Here is a 27,042-nt window from a genome sequence, read left to right on the forward strand (position 1 = left end):
TAAATATTTATAATCAATGGTCTAATATATCTCTGTACCAAATGTTATCACAATCGGTCCAGCCGTTTAGGAATGCATAAAAGACAGATGGACAGAAATCCATTTTTATATTTATTGAAGAAGATAATTTACTACTTACTACTTATAAGGCTTCTCTGTATAAACTATTATTTGTCAATTAGAATTGATAATATAGATATTATTTCTATCAGTTCTACGAATTTTTAGTTATGCTCATTATTATTTTATTTTTTAATACATATTTTCATTTTTATTATCTGATCGTTTACTATTTAGGTATCGAAATATTTTTTAGTAGAAGATTTTAACATATGCATTGTATTATATACCAAATGGTACAAGCCGACTATATTTTTTTTATTAAGTTTAAAAGGATACTGTTTCCTAGAACTATACTCATCCCTCTATCCTAAGAAAAAGAAATCATAACTAATTACGCTACCTACTTGTGATTTGATACTGTATTTGTTCATTATTGAACTTTTAATTGTTTTAACTTGTATTACCTACATAGTAACATGGAAAATTAAACTAACATGGTACATATAACGATACACAGCTTAAACTATAAAATATGCGCAGCATAAATCGTAACAAAAAGTTAAGATTTGATATATGTAGTGGTACAGAAATTATATTATGTGCGAATTTACGTATTTTACCCTGTTCCATAATAATCTCTACAAAAATTATTATTTTTTCAAGAAAATATGAATAGTACAATTAAATTTAAAATATTATATTTAAGATACTAAAAAAAAAAAAAATAATGTAATCAATGTAACGTTTACGACTACTGGCCATTGTCGCCGATGTCTTTTGATCAATAAAAAAAAAAGCGGGTAAGTCGTGGATGTTGCTCTGCTGTACAGTAGGTTACAAGTGGGTTATTGTAATGGATGGAATTAAATTTGAATCCAATGATATTATATCATTGTATACGAAAAACGATTCTGAGCGAAGACAGTTTATCTGCCTAGGATATATTAGGATATATTATAGATTATTAATAATTTTCAAATCTTAGATTTAAAAAGAAAATATTTTATGAATTTCTAGCTTAAATAATTTGCGAATTTTCGTGATTTTTACGTATGTTGTCAAAATTAAAATTTGAATGCTTGTAAAAAAAATGTTGACTATGCATTTCTTTTATTTTTCAACTGCTATTGTAAGAATATGTTAAGATCCTTGTATTAAATTTTCAAGCATTTCTACCTAACAAATAAATTTTTATCGATATTAATTTAAAAAAAAACTAATAATGATCGAAAATTGCAAATACCCATGAATAGTTCAACTTAAGTTGAAAAGTAATAAACCGACAGTAATTATACCTACTTGTATTGTTTTTAATTTTTTACTAATTATTTTAAAGAGAAACAAAAATATTATAAAAAGTGTTTTTTATATTATTTTTATTTTTATGTTTAAAGCTATTTTTTGTTTTTTGTTTTACTAAATATATTGTTAATAAAACGATATACATTATTAATTATATAATTAGTTAATACATTATACAATTAATAATATTAATACATTATTAATTGTTAAATTATCATGATACAAAAATAAACATAAAAATCTGTCAATTGTAATTTTAGCCAGCAGTTCACTCCTCAGATAAAAAATCAATTACACTCATTTATTTAACTAATATCAATCAACTTATTTTATGTCTTTTTATGTATAAGTATAAATTGCAATATTAATTAATATGTAAGTCCCTAATATATCATTATTTTATCTTATCTTATTTTCGTTTGAATATTACCTAAAGTTCTTATAAAATATATTAAATTAAACAAGAAAACGCCTAAATACATTAAAAATAAAAATTCTTAATTTATTTATTAATATAAAGAATCATATTTATCTTAGCTGAGAAATGAATTTGAAGGTAAGTAGTTTTATACTGAAGTGTTAGATAGGTATGTTCCAACACTAAAAATCACGAAAGGTCAAAATAGTTATATGTCGTACGTCGCATTACTACATGATGTAGTAAATTGCTTTAAATTGTTATCTCGATATTAAACCTAAAAGACGTTATCAAAGATTGAGCTATAAGAGCAAATTACAGTACAGGTAAGTAGAAAATAATATTTCTGTCAATACGGTCACGGAAAACCGATTCAACGTTATTGTTACGGCGACGATCGGTAGCCGTGGATTCGGCTTAGAACAGTTAAAACAGTACATAGGTCAGGGTACTAGTACCGTATACAAGTATGAATTCATAAGACGGCAACATTGCATGGATCTCATAAAGTTGATACTTTAAAATAATATACAATTTAGGATCTCGTATGGTGGTGTAGATATAGTGACTAAGCTTAATACACACTGGATCTCACAACGTCTACTATACTATAATTTTAACACGAGTATGTTGGTGTATATAATGAGTATATTATATCCAAATATATTTTTAAAATTTTATATTCTGATCCCGTTTAAAAATACTTATTTAAAGTCATGGATCTCACAACGTCGACTTTTCCAAGTGGATCTCGTAGAGTATTATAAGCCCGTATGTGTGTGTGTGTGTGTGTGTGTGTGTGTGTGTGTGTGTGTGTGTGTGTGTGTGTGTGTGTGTGTGTGTGTGTGTGTGTGTGTGTGTGTGTGTGTGTGTGTGTGTGTGTGTGTGTGTGTGTGTGTGTGTGTGTGTGTGTGTGTGTGTGTGTGTGTGTGTGTGTGTGTGTGTGTGGGGCAAACTCGATGTACACAGCGTAATATAAAATAGGTAGGTACATCGCAGTGGCGATTGCCGCCTTCGACAGTGCGATGTCCACGATCGCCGCGGGTACTGGAGCGGTTATTAACCTAGTTCTCGGGATACTTTTTTATCATTTTTTTTTTTTTTTTTGTCAATGCGTATACATATAGTCTCAAACTACTGTGCAAACGAGAAAATGCCAATTACGAAACCCCACGCGGCAGGTCAACTGTAATACGCACAATTCACGCAATATAACAAAATATGCTTCCATCGTTATAATATGTGTCATGTACTTATGTACAATATATTAATATATACTACATGTATGTGCATAATGTCGTGGATGGCGCGTATATGTATATGTAACGGCATAACGCATATTATACAATGACGTTTTTTTTATTGTATATTGTGTGTTTATACGCAGGCGGCGCACTGCATGTGTAGGTACCCGGTCAAAGAATACCGATTCAGTTAAAACCAATGCGTATCTATTAGATATATTTAGATATAAGTAATATCATAAGTATAATATTCGACCTGTTATATATAGTCCAGGTGAAATGATATCCACCGTGAGCACAGCAGCTGTCAACTTGCAGGCTAATATAATACTGTTATAATATTATATTATGAGGAATAGGTATGTCGATATTCCGGTATTCAGCATAATAGGTATAAACAGAAAAACAGAATTTAAAGTTAAATATTTAATGCAGCGAGAACGACAAGTTATTTATAATATATACATAGGTATATATGTATATTATGCTTAAACATTTTTTTATAATGAGAACGGAAGATTTTTATAGTGCTTATAAATTATATAATACAATATATGATGTACACAGTTAACACCAACATAATGCTATAGTTGTGTATATATTATAACTTGTAAGTATTAAAATTCTATTCGGAATCCATCAAAGTTTCTCAAGTTGCCCAATATTGACAAATGCCACTATATTCTTCGCATAATATTAATACCATTCGTTAATTATAACTATTATTAATATACCTATCATTAGTGTATAATTTTTAAATAAGTTTTTCGTATATTATTTATAACGACTAGGTATGTAATTATGCTTAACTTATGTAGTGCGTATTGATTAAAATTTAATTTTTAAAACGAATAAGACAATGATATTATATGTTATGTGTGTAATATCATACTATCATCGAAGGTTAAATTCTTACTTTGCAATAAAGTATAAACAAAATAATTGTGTATACTAATTGATTTTTAACACCTAAAAGCACATATTTCATCATGTTATCATGTTTATTGGTTTAAGAACATTTCATTGATACTAATATTGCTTTGGACGTTAGAATCGTTAGGTTAAAATGTACGAGTGATTAAGTTATAATACATAACTAAAACGGCATACATATTTTTTAGATGTGCTGTTTATCTTTATTTAATATATGTTTTATCGTTTACTGAGAATTTTTCGAATACATTTTTATATATATCTCAATATTATAAACTTCACGTTGCACGAAATGATTGCAAAACATTATATTGAAAGGTGTACCTGCTCAGCTGAATATCTGTTCGAATTTTCAGATCTTTGCGAGAAGTAAAAGAGAACGATTTGAGTGCCTAATTAGTAATCCCTAATAATATCTTATAACAAAAATATCTAATCTAAACTGTTTTTTTTTTAAATGTCTTCGGATTTATATGAATTCAATGAAATAAAAATTGCAAGTTTTAACTCTAACATTGCAAAAATGGATGAAAAGCCGTAGTACATTTAAGATATATACTTACATACATATATTATATACAATTTTATCTTGAAATACTAATTTAAATTTTTGTTTTTTTTGTTAGATTTAAATTAGTGGTTTTTAAATAAAAACTTATTTTATTTTTATTTTATAAAACGTCTGCTTATCATTTTAGGTTGCTATTAGGTATAAAGATACACCTAAATAGGACCATGTATGGTATTAATTACATAAAATATTACCTATGATGTCTATACAAGTACCTATACTATCTTTAAATATTATCATTTTAGTCAATTTATAAGCGTGAATCAAATAATACTTTTTGTACCTTGAGAACTTAGTTTGGTTACAGTCAATGATCACAAAACCAAAAGATACAGACAAAGATATTATAGTCATTGATATTTATAAACATTTAATTATTTACGTTAATCTTTGTACACCACCAACACGAATAACTTGCAATCAAATAATTAATAGGTTCATTACTTCCCATTCAATACTTTCAAGATCTCTTTGGATAAAAATTGTTTGTGCTTACTCCAATATGCCAATATCCAGATATAGAGATTAGACATTTTCAATTTATTTGTATAAACATAGAACCCATGCACTAAAGGCGTATCATTAGGTAATTTTTTTTTTTTTTTTTTTTTAATTAAGTGCATGCAAAAATTTCTTATTTTATATTCGTTGATTACATTATATATTCAAAATTAGTAATTACATAAGTATTCATTATGTTTATTTAAAATTAAAATATAACTATAATTTTCTATTTTCTTAAAAAATATGTAAAATAAATTAACTCAGGTTTGTTTGACCATTGACCAATATTTTAAATAGTAAATTCTCTGCGGTATTTTAAATTAATTTAGTATTGTAATGTCCATGTTTAATTCATTATTATTTTATTTTACTTCTGGCGCAATCCTGACGAAATTCAACGTTTTTAAAGACAATCAATCGTTGTTTTTATAATAATATATCGTCTGATATAGCGCCCTCATATTCGTATAGAAGTTTCTATTTGGATTAGATATTTGGACCGATTCAAAGACCGAAACTGATGTACTGATAAAAATGAAGGTAGTTAACACATAATAGTACCTACCTAGCGACTATATAGCTTTTGTTTTCAGAAGAATAACGAGCGTGAAATATTCTATAACTAGATAGATATCTATAATAATAGAATAATTTACATATAATACGTGAACTAAATTAATTAAAATATGAACACCTGTAAAAATCGATTCAGTAAAAATTGAAAAATTGAACAACAAAACCATAAAGACTATACACTGCCTATATATATATTAATAATATATGCTTTACAGTTAACTTTTAACATTGACAATTATTGTTAATCAGATAAAATATTGGCACAATAAGTGAATAATTACAAAACTCATTAGTTCTAAAAATATACAAAGGTAGGAATTTATACTTACTTGTTCGTTCATAAATGTCAAGTTTTCGATTACACGTGATTCAGTAGTTTTGAATTGTCTGATTTTTCGAGCATTTTTGTTAATAGCTAAATAATTTGTTCACCTTAAAGAAATTTCACACACAAAGCTTCGTTAATAATTATTTTTCTATATACATTGCCAATGGTGTCAGTAATTTTGAAACACGAATTAAAAATATTTACAAGAAAACTGACATGGTTACGCAAAATAACACTAATTGAGTCACATCACAGACATTCGAACACATCAGCCAACTCGGCCAAGACTGAAGACACTAAAACGAATTAACTATGAAGATAAATTATGAATGTGTGTAGGTACGTAACTATGCGTGTGTATAATATATACCTACATATAAACCTAGAATTGTGACGGATAGTTTTAATAATCAGAGGTATAATAATGGGTATCCGGTATAACCCGCAATAAAGATATAAGATAATTCGATAAAGTTATATCAAACCAAAATTATTATTGTAAATCGGATATTGCAGTACGATCAGTTCGGCCAATAAATAAATAGTACATTTTTGGGGGGTGTTTACATACATTTCTACCACTGTCTTGGATATTGATTCTGACGTCTCTAATATAATTAATAGGCACTTAGGTATACAGTTATACTACTATAATTTCGTTATTTAAAACATAGATCGTACATTAATGTTATTAATAGTATTTTGATACTTATTAATTATTATTATAATGTTATACATTAACATGTAATAACATACAAGATGAAAAGTTAAAATGGCTTATAAAAAATATATATGAATACAAATACGTTAATGGTCTTATAACTTGTAATAATTTATAGCAATTACTGTTGGTAAGTTCCTATTAAACTAAATTGCATTTCGACGATCGGCGTATATGAATGCGATCGTAATCAATAGTTATGCATAGTAACTACATAGTAAAGTTTCATTCGATAACAGAACAGCAATGGAAAAATTTCAGACTTTCACACATAATGCGTCCTTTTAGGTAGATATTAGATTAGGTACCTCTCTAAGCACCTTAATAATTTGTAACGTCTAATGTATATTTGAATATTATCAAAATTGAAACGATTTCATTAGAATTAAAATCCATAACACCGACAAATAAAAAGATTCTTATTATATTTTTGATATAAGTTGAAATAGTTAGAAATAATTACATTGAATGAAAATAATATTTCATTTTCAAAATACAAGACCAATTTATTCAAATATCGTAAAAGGCAACCGCGTCGTGAACTATTTTGTAATCGATTGTTAAGTAGTTGTGAACATATAAAATTTGTATAATGTGTTTTAAATTAAATTTCTCAATGAACAATTGGACAATGTAGTTCTATTTTTAAGATAATATTACAGTTACTTTGTTGGAACAATGATTTGCGTAAAAAAAATATTTTATTACATTATATTATAATACCTATATTTTATAAAATATTGCGATTAGTTGTGTTTATTTATTCCACAGACCGTATAGTTATATTCTGTGATCTACTTTTATGCATTCGCCTTATACATCTTTATATTTACTTTGTTCTTATAAAAGTAATCAACCGACAATCTAAGAAATAAATATAATCTTAAATATTAGTTGAATTATATACAATTAGAACAATCATACATTTCTAAATTATTTTCCTTAAAATAATTACGATTTACGAATATTTTATTCTTACTGTAGTGTACCTATAATATAAATATAATATTGTCACACTTACAATACTACTTTATAATATTAAGTATTAGCATTGGCTATAGAATAGAATTCTAAAATCAATGGTATTAGGTATTTTAAAATATTTTATCAATTCAAAATTCGTATAAATCTTTACAATGTTATACATCTTTTGTTTGTATGTAGTTATTGTGTTTGTGTTTTAGTTTTTAACACTTAATCAACAGAAATCTATGAAAGAAAGTTATGGACTCGAGATATAGCATGAAAGTGCTTGACCCAAGTGTTTGTATGCGTAAATATTACGTAATATTTAATGAATGTGTTTAAAAGAATTCTTATAACAATATAATATTTAATTTTAAAACTATAATTAAACATAGCATAAAATATTAATTGCAATTACCGAGAATAGAATATTTTATAAGTACCTCTACGCCTTAGTAATTATTTATTATCATTATTATTATTACTATTATTATTATTAAGACTTACATTTTATTCTTTAAAATTTCGGTGTTACGAAAACGGAAAACATAATATAAATGTAAAAATATTATTTGTATTAACAACTTTACTTTTGATATGAATCTCGGTGGCGCGTGGGAATCGACAAAATCCTACGAAATCTTTGTCGTGGCATATTATGGAAGTACTATTTAACCATACTATACACAATTTTTTTATAGGTATGACCGTATGGGTTACATATCTATATAATAATATATTATTATTATTATTATTATTATTACAATATTACTTATATATAATAGACTTGTAAAACAATGCGACTACTATTATATATATAGAATATACACCTATATCGTTAACCCAACTTATAACATTATAGCCTACCATTACCATTAAAATCATTATTATTATTATGTTGTGTAAAACGTATATTTATTAACCAGCCAACCACAACGAGCGCGGTACACCTATAGGGTTTTGTTTCAAGCGCAAAACGCATAAACATAAATATAAATATTAGATACAGTAATATTGTGTTAGACAAGTATAATAATATTATATAGTGGGGCTTTGATGGTGCAGCGGTCCTCGTGGACGTCTAGCGCGATGTGCGCACACCGTCTGAGCGTTAGTCCTCTAATACACATTTTCCGGTTAAGACGCGCGTGTATCCTAACGCGTTGTTGTTATTTTTATTCTCATAATTGTATTTTACGTATTATATTGTTTTAATAAAATATCAGTGACAAGAACAATAATAATAATTTTGATGATAATATGATCACCGTGAACAATAGTCTGTCAGACACTAGTGCGTGATCGGTTTCGCCGTATATCATACGTATATTCTAACGTGGACACGGATAGCCCAATATTTCAACGTAAGTTAAAGATATTCTCGTAATATTATGATATTTAATAATTAAAAATAGTAATAATAATTTTTTACATCAAAATTACGCATCACATTTGTCAGTCTTTTTAACAATCAATAATTATTGCTTGTACATTTCGTGGTACAACCGTGGGGAGATCAAAGACTAAAAGACTTAAACGATAGTTATCAACATTTATGAATCCATAAAGTATAACAACACGATTGATCTGAGTGTCGGAAAAGTATTAAAAATGTAATGTGAATTTTAAAAACATTTGTATTGTTGTTATCTGAATAATATTTTTGAAAAAATCCGCGAGTAAAACTATAACTGTAACTGCAATACACACTATACCTGTGGATTGTTTATTAATTTTTAAAATAAAACAAATATAATATACATAGTGATCCAAGTGTTGTAAATAAGTGCTAGATCGATTTTAAACTTTAAATTAGTCATCTATAAAAAATACCAATATCAATAATAATTTGAACGTTATAGATACGCATTAACGACTTATAAATCGCTGCAGCAATGCAAACCTATATACTCTTTAACGCTTAAGTCAATACACAGCAGACTGCAATGATTAGTATAATATAATTTCAGAAATATTAATATAAGTATACTACCACACAACAAAATAGTTTGTTACCGAGTTACAGAAGATAATATAAATAAAAATACATTTTATAGTTAAATAACTTTGTAACGTTGTAACAATGTTATTTTTAGCACTGTGTGATGTAGATATTTGAGTGCCTATATGATAACTATATGCAGTTAAACCTTATAGGTACTGCGAAAGCCTACGTCTTTTATGATATATTTATGTAATTATGAAGTGTTTAAACGAAAAACAGGGTACAAAGCATTTGGGGATGGAGAACAAGTATCTCAATATAATATAATTATGCATAGAAGTATAGTTGAGAGGAGAAGATTTTATGTTTAAGTAGCGCGTATTAAAAATGTTCAAAAATCATATCTTTTCTTGTGGGCTTTAAAACTGCGGTCGAAAACATACTGATGATTTTAATAAAAGTAATTACATGCTAAATTTTTAACAGTAATACCTAGTAGGTGTATTATTACAACTCTTGCGTGAAAGTTTATAATATTATGTTATCTAAACCGTCAAGATTAATTTAATTTAAATAAACCAACCAAGGTGCATATACATATTGTATACTGTAAATTGTTATGCTATTTATTGAAATAGGTATTTTTATTTATTATTCATTTATACATTACAAGTTATATAGTTAACCAGCGTAATGTGGTAGTCAGGGAATTATCTTCTTTTTTTTACAAATATCCTAATTTTCAATATTTTAAACAAATGTGTTTCATGATTGATGTTATTTTTACTACCATATTTTTTAACAATTACAAGTTGAACTATTATAATTTTATCACTTTTTATCGCTAAAATTTTCATTATACTAACACATAATTTGCTTATAAATTATTTAGTTAACTGCAAATATATATATAGATGTATATGTATATGTTTTTATATGCTTATTATTATGAAAATAAAATGTATAACTGTAGGTACCTATTTATAAGGATATAACATTATTTACTATTTTATTAAGATATATAGCTATCATACAGTTTAGAAATTTAAGCAATAAAGCCTATCATATTTTATGGGAAATAATAATAAAAAATTATAATAACTTATATAAATAAATATTTTACATTATTTATAAGGAGAATATTTTTAATAATTATATTATTGATCATTAATAACCAGTGGCTGATACATTGCTGTGCAATTCGTTGAATAAATAATAAAATAATTAGATATGATTTAGTTTCAATGGTCAATATTTATTCAAATAATTAAAAAAAATAATTGTTTTTATTAATGTTTTACAATATTATAATAAGAGTAATTTCGAAGTTTTAAAGTCTAAAATGTATCCGTGTATCGTAGGTGAATGTTTCATTCTGCCTCGTATAAAAACAATGTGCCTAATAATATTTTGGCATCTAATTTAAATATGTCACGGTCTATACTCTATAGACATCATATTAATATTATTATGCATATGTTATAATGTAATTAAGAATTGAGTATTAACCACAAAAGCTTAATCACGATTCATTCATTTTTAAAATAAAATAAAATAAAATTATACGACAAGACCATTATTAAAACAAACTTTAATCAAAAACTGTTTGAACTGAAATTTGATGAATATGTGTAAATATACACGGGAGATAGTGAAAGGTTTTCTAAACTGGCTGAAATAAAAGAAAATAAATAATTATTATATTTATATTTTCTTACGACGCGTAGTCTAGACCAAACGTGGGTATTTTTTTTTTTTTGTAACAATTTTACGTCGCATGATAATAATTACGATAATATACATTATTATATATTATATTATTATTCCGATCACATAATCGTATAATTTGGTTTTTCGACACTGCCGCCTGCAGAACCGCTACGTGCACACGGAATACTAATGTCATCATATATATACGTGCCTATAATATCCATGTGATTTTCTTTTGATTGCACTTTTAAAGCGTCGCGTTGGATTATTATATCATTATACACATATATAGGTATTAGGTATTGTTCGAGGTGTGCGAATTGAAAATGTTCGCAATTGAAAACCCGAGTGAAACCTATCCAAAGGGGTCGCCGCGATAACTATAATATACTGACGAGTGTAATAATTAACATTCTCTCTCGCAGTAGAGCCATACAAATAATCGTACGAAAATTTACGGATGCAGTATATATAGCTATATATAATATAGGTACATGTAATTGATTTAAATTGCCGTCATCATTGATTCGCGCGCGAATTTCTATATATATATATGTCGTATTGTCCGTACTCATATGTATAATATATATATACATTGCCCGACGGCGAAACAAGCATAATCGGAGCATAATAATTAATAAGTCCTCTGCAGTGTGTGCGGAGAATAAGTCTTTGTTAATATCACGATGGCCATCGCGATGATGCGGTGCGGTCCATTGACTCGTGTGCCTGCAGCCGGACGTGTGTGCCACTATATTATAATATGTACATTATACATATCGTCACATGCATAAATGTATTACGATATTGGAACAAATCTATAACACAAAATGTTATCCCAGGAAATACGTCGACGATCAGAGAAAATGTGTTCACCAAAAACATCGATCATGATGCGAGTATAGCAAGTGCAAGTCTGCAGTTATACAACACAACTGCAACGGGTCTGCGATGCAGCTATTATATATTACTATATATTATATAGATATACTCGTCAGCACTAACAGTTCATCGTAGATATAATAGTAGAAATACGGATATCGTGCGGATGAGAGTTTTACTTGTTTAAACATAACAATATCGTTTAAGCAAATCAACCCGTTATGTTTATAATACTTGTATAAATATATATATATATATATATAGGCAGTGTTAGATGACGAAAACGCGGTTTATCGACATTGCCCACCGTCGCATGACGATAAACCGTCAATGACGCCTAAATAGTATCCGTCCGCCTATATATATTTTATACCACGCGTATCCGGTCATTAGATAGAAAAATTGGTTCTAGCTTCTATATAGGAAACATTGTTGCAGGATTGTGGAAATTATGTAAGGTTTTGATGTTATGCCAAACGGGGTCGAATCGAATAAGAAAATCCTTGAATACAACGAAACGCGACTGTGCTCGGAAAACGAATGAAATACTGTTTATGTGTATAATGTTATAATAATAACGTGTATAACATAATAATATTGTGTACATGATGCAAATCATCGCAAAGAGCGGAGTGAAGACAAAATACCTACATATAGGTGTTCGAATTTTAATATATACGTCGCGTTATGACGACATTCAAACTTTATATCCTCATCTAAGCTCGTACAAAAAATATTTTCTTACGGATAAAATGTAACTATTGCGTATAAGGTTTAATAACAAATAATAATAATAATATAATATACATATTGCGAAATTCGATTAATCGATCAAACTAGGTAGAATTACGCTATGGGAGGTCATATTTTATAATTTATATTTCATTGTAAATTATCGTGGTCTACCTACGAAGTAGGCAAAAAGTAAAATACATAGATATATTATTCTAATACCCAAATGTTTATATTTATAGAGAATAACAGTATTTTTATTACAATACGCATATAGTTGGGCAAGACTGGGAAAAAATCATTGTTACATATATTATTATAATAAAAATAATAATGAAATGTTCTTGAGAATCTACGGTGCAGTATAGAATGCACTTTAGATTGATAATAACCTACCGTCTATTATATCTATACATGTAATTTAATATTTGAAATTTGAAACAATTACGTGAATGATATTAGAATTATTCTTACGATTTGTGTGTATGATGATATGTACAATTTTTTAGTATAATGTTCGTAGTTATCGGTGAAATACTAAAATAATATATTATTCAATATAACACTGCAATGGGGAGCAGTTTCCATGGATATATTGTATAAATATGTAACATGAGTATAAAAGTTTTCGATGTTTTTCGTGAAAAAGCATATGATAATACATCAATTCTATACCTTAATGCACTTACAATTTTTTATTTTATAACAGTTTGAAAAATCAAAGTCACAAAACTGCTTTCCATAGCACTTTTTTATTTCAATCTAGCCAATTGCGGCACGTTAGTCACACGTCAATGGCAGTCTCATAGTTACACAACACGAAACTGTAATAGTCGGCAGCAGTCCGACTGGCGTAGCTTGCTGTCTCCGTCCGTCATATCGAGAAGACGCACACAATAAGAACACGTTGGCTGGAAATAATGATATCAACGATTTACATAATATACAGCACGTGCGCATAATATATCTATCAGTTACTATCCACTAGAAAAAAAAAAAAAAGAAGAAAAAGAAACAAGCCCATCCGCTGAATATCATAATCCTATACATAATAGTGTCGTCGATCACACTGTGTGATGCCCGCGGACAATGGACGGAAATTAATCGAAAATTAATTCGTAATAATATGCGAGGAGAAGACCCAATATCATATAATATATTACTGACGCAACAATAATCGGCCTTGACTCTTTCCAATTAATACATCACAACATGACCATTATAGTCGCGTATAGTTAGACGACGAGACGTGTGGTATCCGTCTTCTTCATTACTGTCTTGGTGTCTTCATTAACCGATGCCAACGGAAATTTATTATATCATATTAACCGCGTGTAACCGCAAAAACCAAAAAGGTGTACATGAAATCCACATGATTTGTAAATACCTAACCATAATACCTATACGTCTCGGCAAACTATGATATACAGTAACACAGTCGATAGTATACCTGTATATGCGAGCAAGAGCAGAAATTAACCAATCATAACGATGGTATTAGGTGCCTAAATAATATTCAACAGCGTGTATTCGCCTTAAATCACTTGGGTTAGGTATCTATGTACGTTTTAAATGAGAATGATTCACGTGTGCATATTATACGAGCGGTATATGGAAGACTACTATATAATATATTGTACGATTTGAATTGAAATCGTAAACAATATTACTAAACACATTGTTATGATGGTGAAACAAGAAGTATAGTTTCACAACGAATCGTCAGTTTAATATTGATATCGACGTACGTACGTAACAAATTATAATAAATTATTACTAAATAATAATATGAAAGCTCATCGTGGTTAAAGAACCGGCGGTGATAATATCTCGAACGAGAGACTATATCGAGAATAGCCAACGAAGGAATATGTATTATACGTTGTGTTCAATATACTCGAGAGCAATAATTCGCACTCTATTATAGACATCGACAGATGTGTCAAACATTATATTATAATAATATCATAAACGTGCCCACGGGGTAGTGTGCAGGGTAGGCACTATTGACTACCCTGCAGCGAAGTTTCGCCGCTCTGCAGTATTCAATATCGCATGGTAATGATATCCAAGCAATAATCTTAGTTATTGGCATGCGTCCGAAATAAATATTAGACAAAATAATTTTTACAAATACTCAATAGTGCGGCGAATAAGAATGTAGGACTACATAGGTGTATATAATATTATATACGTTGTGTGTGTGTGTTAATATATATAATAAAATGTTATGTTTGAGCATGTTCATGAATATTGTGTGTGTATCCTGCAGTTTTGATTTCGAGTTTAAAACGTTAATTTCGAGCTTAAACTGCGCATGATAGATTAATATTGTGTCTATAATATAATATGTAAGACGTATTATATAACAGTTTGAAATTGCAATACCGCGACCGCTGCAGCGAACAACGCAATAGAATATCGTATATAAGGCTTTCATCGATTTCGTTGGAAGAAAAGACGTGATGTACACCTCGACGACAGCGTCGCGAGCCTCAGCACAACTTGTCTGCAACTTATATACTTGTTATAATATTATGTGTCTATTATATTGACACGTCTTTGCCGTATAGGTTGATTAAGTGAACCGTATGTCCGTTAGTTTGGAGTTTCTGGTACGGAGTAGGTAGCCTTTACCTTGTGAGTATCTCTCCGCGCAAGTCTGCCCGTGTTGGGTCTTGCTACGGTGTAAATACGATACTAAACTCTCCGTGACAAAATAAATAGGTATGATCACAGATTTTTGATACGCATCCCTCACTGCTCACTTCGCCATAGCAAGTGGTTCGAGACTTCCGCCTCTTTTCATTGGTTGCTGCTCTGCTGGCATTCCGCTGATAGTGATCGTGTCAAAATAAATGACAATTATTACAAAATTCAAATTCATACGAGTTAAACACGGATCCGCGGTAATGATCAATATCAAAATATGACAAAAGACGAAAATCGATTATCAAATACGCATTTAAGTATATGTAGAACAACGCTTTTACAATCAAAAAACAAAAAAAGGCGCCATAAAGAATATAAGCTATTGAAGAAGCCCTTAATCAAAAAAATATCAATAAAATTATCTTATTTCTAACTAATACTAACCTTATTAATAATTTTTAACATTGTATAAATCCTGCTACGTATTTTTAAGTCCCTAAAATTTGTAAAAATTGTAATTAACCTTTCTTTTTTTTTCTTTCTTTCTTCTGTACTAACTTTACTTATCAGTTACACTGTAAACCTACTCCAGGCTAATGACCGTCAAAAAGTTGGAAGCATAATAATATTAACAAACGATGATGTGCCTCCCCGTCGACTACAGCTCAAAATTCCGAGACTCGTGTGATGCGATGGCAGTGACGCAAAGGCTTAGCTAAAAATTCCATCGGAGCGAGCACCCAAGTATATTTATATTTATTTAAATTTTTACTATAATACACCCAATTTGTATTACCAATCGTGACTACCAGACTTTGTATTCCAATTATAGATATCTCATATCGTTGAACAATAATATATTTTTTAGCTACGGACGGGAAAGAGGGTGGGCACTTTCCCACTTTCCCCTCCCATCCTCGAATACAATCTAGATGGTGCGGCCAAGATATGACTTTTTATGTTTCCATCGTGATACGTGTGTAGGCATCCGTGGAGGAAGAGTCTGATTATAATGGAACGCGTTTGTTTCGCTGGCTTTTTAAAATCAGACACGTGACAGCGATGTTTTTAATGTTATACCGGATTGGGTAAAATACTGAAACTTATCGACGTTACCTGGTTCACATATTAATATAATATAATGTTATTGCTAGCATTGATTGTACAGCTCGCGGGAGGCTTTGTGACCGATTCAGTGCCGATGTAAAATGATATATATTATATGATCTAATAATCAGTGGCGGCGAACACGTATTTTTATGTGCGGATTAGAGTGACTTCACGATGGTTGAATTTACAATATATTTAAGTGGATGGTAACTAATTTTTATAATTTGCCCCTCAAAATGAAATACAAGTCGGCGCCACTAGATCTATAATAAAAAGCATAACAATACCTATGTTTTTAGACTGATGGGGCGCAAAATAATGAAAAAATATTCCTCGATGTAATGCATTAATATTTAATACGCATTTATTCCAACGATAAATTCTTATTACTACTATAGTAGGACACCTAAATACGTATATATAGATAGGCATATCGCGATTTCGTGTTATAATATTGCACGTCGTTCACAATAATACTACAGTGAAACCTCCTTTAACGGACACCTCCACATAACGGACGGAATTTTGGGAACGGTGAAATGTGTACTCACTGTATTTCCCCTCTTAATAGCGGACACCTACAAATAGCGGACGACATCTAAGCGACCGAGAGTGTCCGGTATTTAGAGGTTTTACTGTATAACACACAGATACCGTGCACGCGTATCAAAATTCACGAAAGACTTTGATTTCTACACGAAGCTATTTTATTACAGTATATGTTATAATAATATACACTCATTACCTCTTTTAATACGTGACGGTTTATTGCGTTTCGTTTTGTTTTTCATTATTGAGTTATTTTACCGATGGTAATAATTATAATAATATTAATGACTATAGTGTATTATGCAGTACAATCAACCGTCGTCGGACTTATACCGTCATCATAATATACTTTGCTGCCCCGAGATATTACTCTCGGCGCTGTATAGACCACTTTCGATTGTTAAAATATTGTTGTGCACACCATCGTCGTGTGCGGTTACGCGACTCGTGTTTATTATTTTGACTTTTTTCTATTCTTTCACTCAAAACCACGCGGGTGAGACGACGATATTATATTGTATACTGTTGTCACATTGTCAGTGGTCTATGTTACAGTATACTCCTGCAGGCATAATTAGTGTACCTACCTACGCTCAAATTATAAATTCTATGAGAAATCGTCGTCTCGTACATATGTATACAGGCTATCACTTGTGGTCCAAAATATTGTCTCCGAATGGATCAAAATCTACCTATGAACGAAACACCTCGGCGTTTGCATCCATCCAATTATATTCATAGTGAAATTCTTTTGAGTGTTTAAGTTCTAACTTTACTCGTAAATTGTAATAGCCTTATAATAAGCAAACGGTCTATAATATAACTATAATTCTATTTTTTCCTTCAAAAACTTAATCAAAAACTATGTCTACCACTTTACCGTATAGATAGTTAGATTCAGCGTACAGTGAATGTTTAAAATAACATTCAAGTGAATACTTTATTATTGCATATTTACGTACACACATTCCACGTGGGTAGGTAAAGTATAATAACGTATAATTCGTTTTAGTATTGGAACAATTAATATAATTAGTCTCCCTGATTCGTGTACCTTGTCTATTAATAAAAATGTTCTAGTCTTTGTTCTTTTTTATTGTTATTCTTGTTTATCAGTACCTAAGTAACCGCATTAATTTTTGTAATATGAAAGAAAGAAAACGTTATTATAATATAACTTAAACAACACGGTCATTATTAATAAACAAAATAAAATATTATTTATGCGTTATGCCTTTGTATTATATTTAGCCAAGACGTAGGTACGTTTAGTTATTAAGAATTATAATTAATAACCAATATGAATGCACATATACACCGGGATGAGTTTTAAAGGTAATTATTATAGTATGGATCATAACAATATATTTCGTATTTCAAACAATACCGAAGTTGGAACTTAATATATGAATGACTAATGAATAAAAAAATCAACGCTGCAGTGACAATAGTTTGAATGACTGATAAATATAGAAAACAACTGTAATGTACAAATTACATAAAATCAATACGGTAATTGATGCTGCTGCAGTTAGGGTTGTAGAACATAAAATAAAAATTGTAGAATATTATCAAGGTAAAAAAATATCGTACATTAATAGTAAATTAAAGTGTCTACAACGTCCACGTCAAAATATGGTATGATTCGCGTATATATGTTTGCGTATTATAAGTCGAGAAATTATGTTTTTTGTATTTCTATTCAACGTGACAAGATCGATGTTATAATAATAATAATAATAATAATAATGCGATATAGTTTAGATTTCCATAGGTGTTATGAATCTTGATCGGTAAACAGTTTTATCTATTTCCACATAATAATAAATGTTCGTATAAAGAGTAGCCAATATGACTATAATATTATAATAATAGGTACTCGTATATATAGGAATTTCCAATAAAAATGCATTACCTATGCTACATTGAAACCTAGTGAAATATGAATCGATAGAAAGTACTTACGTATGTATAGGTATATAATACATTAGATAACGTATGTACTATGTGTTGTATGCTTGTATATTATATTTATATGTATTGAGTTGGGACATATTATATTATATAGCAAAACATCGAGATGTAGGTATATACAACCGTAATATGTTAAATATTATTAGCCGTAGATCAGGCGCGAATTCAGTAGGGGGCGCCTCCCCCCCCCCCCCCCGTAAGCCGCATTTTGTTTAGAAAAAATGCTCAATAAAAAGAATCAAAAATAATTTTAACACGTCGAGTGCCGCGGTCGACGGGTAGTCGACAATTGTCAATTTGTATAGGCATCTTTATGGCAATATGGCCTTATAATTTACTCGGTTATCAGGGCAATTATTCTTCTGAATCAATTTATCAATTGATTACAAAATTGTATTTAACATAACTGTTTCGTCTAAGTTATTTTTTAACACAAATATGCGCGCTTGTCCACATATTATATTTTATTAGACATTTTATTTTGTATGTGAAATATTCGCCCCCCCCCTCATAATCTCGGGCTGGATCCTCCCCTGCCGTAAATATCGTTATATTATCATAATACAATGAAGATGCGTGCAAAGAATAAGTTGTTTAGTATTAAATAATAATATATTAATAAGATACAATAATAATAAGCATCTGTTCGAATGTTTTTTAAATGGAAAAATAGGGCTAACTAAATTTGTATCTGCAATAGATTTGAAAATGCATATAAATTCTTAGTCGCGTTTCGAGTAAAAAAAAAAAAAATGATGTCATTTTTCGCGCATACTTACGGGTAAGTGTTGCAGTCTCACGTGATAGGACAAATCTTCTCTAATAGTTATAAACACATTACAGAAAGAAAAAAAACGGTCCTATACCCAATCATTTTGTGCTGGCTGGAGACTGGTCACTGTTCGCAGTCATGATATTATCTTGACATGCCGCAGTCGGCCGCCACCGATAAATAGTGCGAAGCGGATACCATAAAATGCATATTAATGTAATACAATTAATACACACACACACACACACAGTATAGTTAGCAGTTACAGCGGATGAAAAAAAATCGAGAAATTCATTATGCACGCCGACTGGCCGACTATACTATAATGTATATATCATCACTGCGCGAAGTTTCGATAATCCCATAGAGAAATCACGACCAGACGTCGTCGTGATTGTAATTAAATAATATTCGTATACGTTTATATAATAATAATATATTATGATAGGACGCGAGCGTGTTTGTATATTGTGTATAATATTTGTTTAACGCATTTGTTGTGTATGCGCACCACACGGTGTGTGGTGTTCGTTGAACCTTGATCCGAATTCGTTTTTCATTCTTCGACAAACGTAATATTCGTGTCCTTAAAATTCAATAATACAACAACGAGAAAAACAACAACACAATAACAAGTCGGGGGGGGGGGGGAAGGCATCCATCAATTTGATAATGAGTAGTAATAACACGTGTGTTGTTGTGTAGGTATGGAACGCGAAAGTCACGCTTATCTATATTAATATCAGTCACATTATATATATGTCCCCATGCAGTCATCGCGTGTATGGAATTCAAATCCCACAGACGGTCTCCTGTATATTATATTATAATGCCTACGTAAGGCGTTGGATGTAATTCAATAATTACGGCAATTTCGTTTTTTTTCTAATAAACCATAATCTGCCCGACGCCGCCGGTATACGTATATACCAATTACCTATATTATGTTATTCATATAATTTATTGATATATAAGTGCAAGCATTGCGTAACGAAATAGAATATCATAGGCGACGAATTTTTTTCCATTGAACTGCAGAACATTGTTTATGATCATTATACTCTCTACGCGATATTTTTTTTTCTATTTTTGTATTTATAATAACTACACCTCATTTAATGTTATGCACAAAAGATTAAAACACTGCAGATCGAATGCCACCGCGTCTTCGAGGACGCATCTCGTCGACGTAATAATTCATACAATTACATACTGTGCGTCGCGGACGGAAAACAAGTGTCCACAATAAATTTACACGATATTGATAAATCGACCGATCCGCTGATATTGCTCAGTATACCTGTATTAGAAATACCGTCACATTATGTTCACGAAATCAACTCGACAACTTTCTCCGACGACGGTCTCATAAATGCCTACGTAGAATTATTTATCGTACGGTGTAAATCATCGATGTTTGCAATATATGCGCTCAAACCTGTAGCTATACCTATATATTATGTAGTCTTATCCCTTCCGCGTCATAATAACACACATCGTTTATTTTTATTTTTTTGTCAATTTGAAATTATTTTTGTCCGAATAAAAAACCTTTGGTAATTACTCCTTTTATATTAATGGGCGATTATTCCTCTCCGCAAAATGTTTTCACAAATATTGGTCTTTGCAGTTAAATATTAAGAGAACGCCACGCGGAAATTTTACGTTCACAATAATATAATACGTTTTACTCTGTTATTATTTTTAAAACAAGAGTGAGTTTATCTGTTACAAAATTTAAAGGCAAGAATATTATCTTGGACGGAGGATTTTATCGATATTATTATTTTTAAGGAAGGGCACTCATCTGTCAAAATCTAGGGGAGTGAGGTGACAGTCATAATATAAATTACTCGAAAACTAAGAATCAATCAAATTAATTTTATTAAATAATAAAACAATTATACATTTTATATGTAAACAAAAATAAGTCTCCAACCCCCCCCCCCACGATGAACGTACATTTTTAAAAGCAAGTTATGGCCATTTTTTAAACTGATTTTTATTTGTACATTTTAAAACTTTCACAACTTACTTAATAATAATAATATCAATAAATCCCCCGAGATGCCCAAAACATTATTCTCGCCTTAAAATTTCATAAGAGGCAAATTCATTCTAATTTTAAAAATTACAAATTAAAACGTATTATTGTGAACGTACAATTGGCCATGTTTTATATAAGTTTGTAAGACGACAAATGTCGTCCTATTGAGTTTACATTAAATACACTCGCACGCTGCATAACGCGCATCATAATGGTTACTTTTTAACGCATTATTTTTCACGAATTTTTCACCTATAACGGCAAATATCATAACGTTATACATATACACTACTACTATGCGTAAAAACCGATAAAAACCTGACGCATAACATTATTGAGTTTCGCTCATTTGATTTTGTAATGTTTATGGTCAACTCGATTCGAATGATTCGATTTGAATAAAAATGACATGCGCCAATAACATATATTAGATACCTACTCAATAATACTGCAGGCTTACACTGCTCCATAAATAATCCACGGATTTGCAGCGTTGTTTTTAATTCAAACCGATATATTTATTGTTTAAAATCAATTATTTTTCATGGACATCACATGCCGGTGTGACATATATATTGCCGGTCTAATACGGTATCGAAACCTTAAAACGTAACGCATGATGTGTTCAAATGATTGTATTAAATTCTTTAGTCCAGGAAAAAATCCATCTCGCGTCTTTGGCGAAATCCACAATACGTGTGATTCCGACCTAGTTTGGCGAAAATTTTGTTCGAAGAGAAAATATACCGGTCCGTTTTGCAACCGGCAAATCTCTACAATTAACCATGTCGATAAATATTACGGCTTACTCGGTGTGGGTTTATGGGAAATTAATGCGTAGATAATTAGTTTCATGTCGAGGATGGTCTTTCAGGTGGTCACGATCTTGAAACGCACCGGGGCGTATGTCTTGTTGTGTCTGCTTGTGTTTACTCGGCACTTCTATATCATATATAGGTACCTAAGTGAACAACAAGAACAAGACGTTTTTGTCTCACTCGGAAAAAAATAAACCATTTGCAAACACGACCGCGTGCGATGGTAAACATTATTTATTCGTTATTTGTTCTTCATGGTTTGTATTTTAACACATCACCAAACAATTATTTCTCACGTTTGAATGTGTGATGTATAGTTACTTAAATTATTTCATTATAATAAAAAACCAAACGAAGTGTTATTTATATAACAAATAACGAATTTATATTCGGATTGTTTTCGTATTATATTATATGTGTGCGAATTAAACTCGTTGGTCGAGAGGACATAAATATATGAGTAGGTATACGATGAATATATTTATTTATTTTTATATGGATGCCTATGCGGACTCTTAGTCATTTCTAAACATCGTCTATAGCTATATATTATTCCTTTATACATTTTTTTAAAAATTTTATTGATGATTTGATCGACTCTTGGAGTTCAAGTTTGATGAATTAAACTGAAAACACACACGTTTTTGGTTAGATCAAAAAGCTATTGTGAAAAATAAACATTAAATTTGCATTCTTTCAAAAAAATTTCATCGAAATACATGACTATACCTAGCTGTTTCATAAAGTTATTTCACGTATACATAAATCATATTTATAGTTATTGCACCTCCGGTCAAACAATAATGTGCTGTTTAAGATTTATTATTTCTCTGAACTTATAATATGCGAATATTGATTATACCTATATAGACAAAAGATATTATACGTGAGATGTACATACGATTATACAATATATACTTTAAACGGTTGCTATAATATTTTTTTCCGATTAAATTTTACAACTAATCATATACGTACTTAATTATTATGTACCATATGTCCATATGTATACCTACAATATATGATATTGAAAAATATTACAAACGTTTATGTACAATTACTATATAGATTCATTATAAAGAATTTTGCTTACAACATATTATTATATAATATTGTAGAAGTAAATGTTCGATACGTACCTATATATATATATACTTTTTTTAAGTAATATAATGATCTGTCCACAGTAATTAATTTTCAATCAAAAAACACAACACTTCGATTATGCGTAAAATGTTATTCTCGAAAAACGTATGCGTACCTACATATTCTATGTACCTGCAATTATCTATACATAATATTTACTCGGCTGCCTTCAATACGATTTCAAACGATTTCTTAGTTGTTTTTTTTCGCGCGTTTTTGATGTTACCTACGACGACTGGTCGGCTTTCGGATAATTTAAACGTAAGTACACGAAACACGAACATTCACTATATATACATATATATATATATATGTATTAGACGAGTTTAATAGAAAAACTCCCTGTATCATGACGAGGTAAATCGGCTAGGTGTAAGGTTAAATCAATTATACTACGGTATAAAAATTATCAACAAACTTGCTTCTGTTTAATATTTAATTCCGACCACAAACTATCTATTTCGTGGTGTACATTTTCAATTATAAGCCGCTGCTGCAATAATACTCACGTACCCACATCAATATGTTATATAATAATTAATTATTGTCAGTTTAAAACAATATATTTCCAGATGAAAACCAACAGCTACGAATTCCAATTGTATGCAGCGATTTTTTTTCGTTGAAATTAATCCAAACCATATAACTATACATTATATTGAACCATACATAATATATTATATTATAATAATCAGGGCTCGGATTTTTTAGCACTTAAAATAACTGAAATATACGTTATATGAAAAATAGTAAAAATTTTAATTTATTCTATTCGCAATTTAAAAAAAAAAATACGTACAAATGTACAACATAATATATATTATAATAGAGTCATAATTATTCACTATTCGATAGACCAATTCACTGGCCTACTTTAAAATAGATTTAAATATGAACAAAAATGTGTGTATTTACATTTTTCTTATGGATTCAAACGAGATATTATTAAAATAAATGATAAATTTTTTTCATTTTTCATATCACATAATATAAATTAAATTCTTGAAAGTAAGTGTTATTTTACGCAAAATAGCGAAAAAAAACTTGAAAAATAGCACTAAAAAGTTATAATATTTCAAATATGAAAAAAATAGCATGACAAAAAATTTTAATTTTTTGTGGTCCGCGATGCATAAAACAAATTTATAGCTCACTCTGTTATTTTTATCTGTATCCTATAACACTTATTAGCAATAATGCTATAAAAATCCGAGCTCTGATCATAGTATTTTATAATATAACAATAATTTCGGTCATCGAAACGATATAAAGTTATGATTTCTTAATGACTGCTAAGGTTACAATCTGTGCGCTTATATATTAATAAGTATATTATAGGTATATTAATATATTCATTGATCCGATATATGTTATGTATATGTATATATGGGTACTTATATCATATTATGTACCCAATATAGGTGTACCATAATGTTGCGTTTATTATATAGACTGCATCATAGATGATGATATTGTTGATTGCAAATTGTATAATATTATTATATAGGTATATACTATCGCACTATATAATATATTATTATAAACTCGGCAGTAACGCTATTAGGTAATCGACGGCATATTTCAAGTTTAAAAATATAAATTATATAAATTCACATAGGTATGCAGATGGATATATAGATCAAATGCGTATTACATCTTCGTCGAGGCCGGAGGGGCGGGATCGGAGATATATTATATGTTATTATTTATATATCTATTTAAAAATATTAAAATATCATAGCGAGTTACTTAATCACACATAAACAAACACAGGGACATATACAACACGTACATATATTATATACACATATATTATTATCGCTGTTATTGTCTGTGAACATTATTTTGTTTCGACCTTATAGGAGGCGTGAATGATGATAGATGTGATTTGCATCGCGGAGTTTTATATACATATATATGGTGAAAGGATATGAGATAATATGACGACGGTGTTATTACTATATAAGCTCCTAAAAACGGATCGCATTTTCATTCGTACACAATGCTCATATTATATATTATAATATATTGTTTCAATTGCAGCCGTTGACACGGAGACTTCATCAACAAGATGGTTACAGGAGTCACGGGTTTATAGTTGATATATAGATTATAGGTATATATTGCATATCATCTGTAATATGTACCTGTACCTGTCTTATAATATGTTGTAAATACAATAATACATATATCGCATTATTATACAATACAATGCACTTTGTGAGACTTAACACATGTCAGTCACATGATATAATATCTGTAAAGTGATTTAGTGATGAAACACACCTACCCATACGTATATACGTATAGCTGGCACTATAATTTCTCACGGGGCATATTTTGAGGAAAAAGCATACTTCAAAGATTCGACCTATAAACAACAAAATTGAGGGTTCACACAATTAGGCAAATACGATTGCAGCAATAACACACACATACACATATTGACGTAATGTTTTTTCCATTAAAATAAGTCGGGACATCGTTACATGACGGATATGGTAGTCAAACCATCTAAGAACATACCTATACATTACCTATATGGATACAAATGGGTATGCGCGTTTGAAAAAAATAAAATTATTGGTTTCATACACGTTCTGTATTATATACTGCACGGGCGATTTAAGATAATCAATTTACCAGCAATATTGCGTAATAATTATTATTATTGACCAATTAAACTATTTTCGACCGTATATATATACCTACGCGTGTGTGCGTCTTGATCACAAACTCGCCTTGGATAAATTATGATGTGTGCTTGTGAAATTAAATCTGCATTGATCTAATTAATTCCCTATGGTCATACATTATATATTTACTATTAAGTAATACCGCTTTTAAGATAACGCACCTCCTAAATATATGTGTGACCTATATTTAAAGTCCTATGTAAATTTCGTTAAATTGCGAATTTATTACGTAAAGTTATTTAATCGACTTCAAGTTCTTATAATAATAACATCAAAAAATAAAATTCAATTTCGAAACTCAGAATGTTACAAAAAGTAAACAAAAAAAATATTTTAGAAGCGTCTTTTTAAAACAATCTTAAATATTACTTTAATATAGTTAA

General features: G+C 29.7%; 1 protein-coding gene across 1 annotated transcript in view; it reads left to right on the forward strand.

Moving 5' to 3' along the window:
* Positions 1 to 8,736: 8,736 nt before the first annotated feature.
* Positions 8,737 to 27,042, forward strand: part of LOC107174146 (Chitinase 6) — a 45,956-nt gene continuing 27,650 nt past the window's right edge. Inside the window, exon 1 of the mRNA XM_015524983.2 lies at positions 8,737 to 8,990. The gene's annotated coding sequence lies outside the window, so the exon portion shown is untranslated. The remainder of the gene's footprint in view (positions 8,991 to 27,042) is intronic.

This window comes from Diuraphis noxia, unplaced genomic scaffold (genome assembly GCF_037042655.1).
Source record: "Diuraphis noxia isolate RWA-SAM2 unplaced genomic scaffold, SU_Dnox_SAM2 contig0005, whole genome shotgun sequence".
Taxonomy (NCBI): domain Eukaryota; kingdom Metazoa; phylum Arthropoda; class Insecta; order Hemiptera; family Aphididae; genus Diuraphis; species Diuraphis noxia.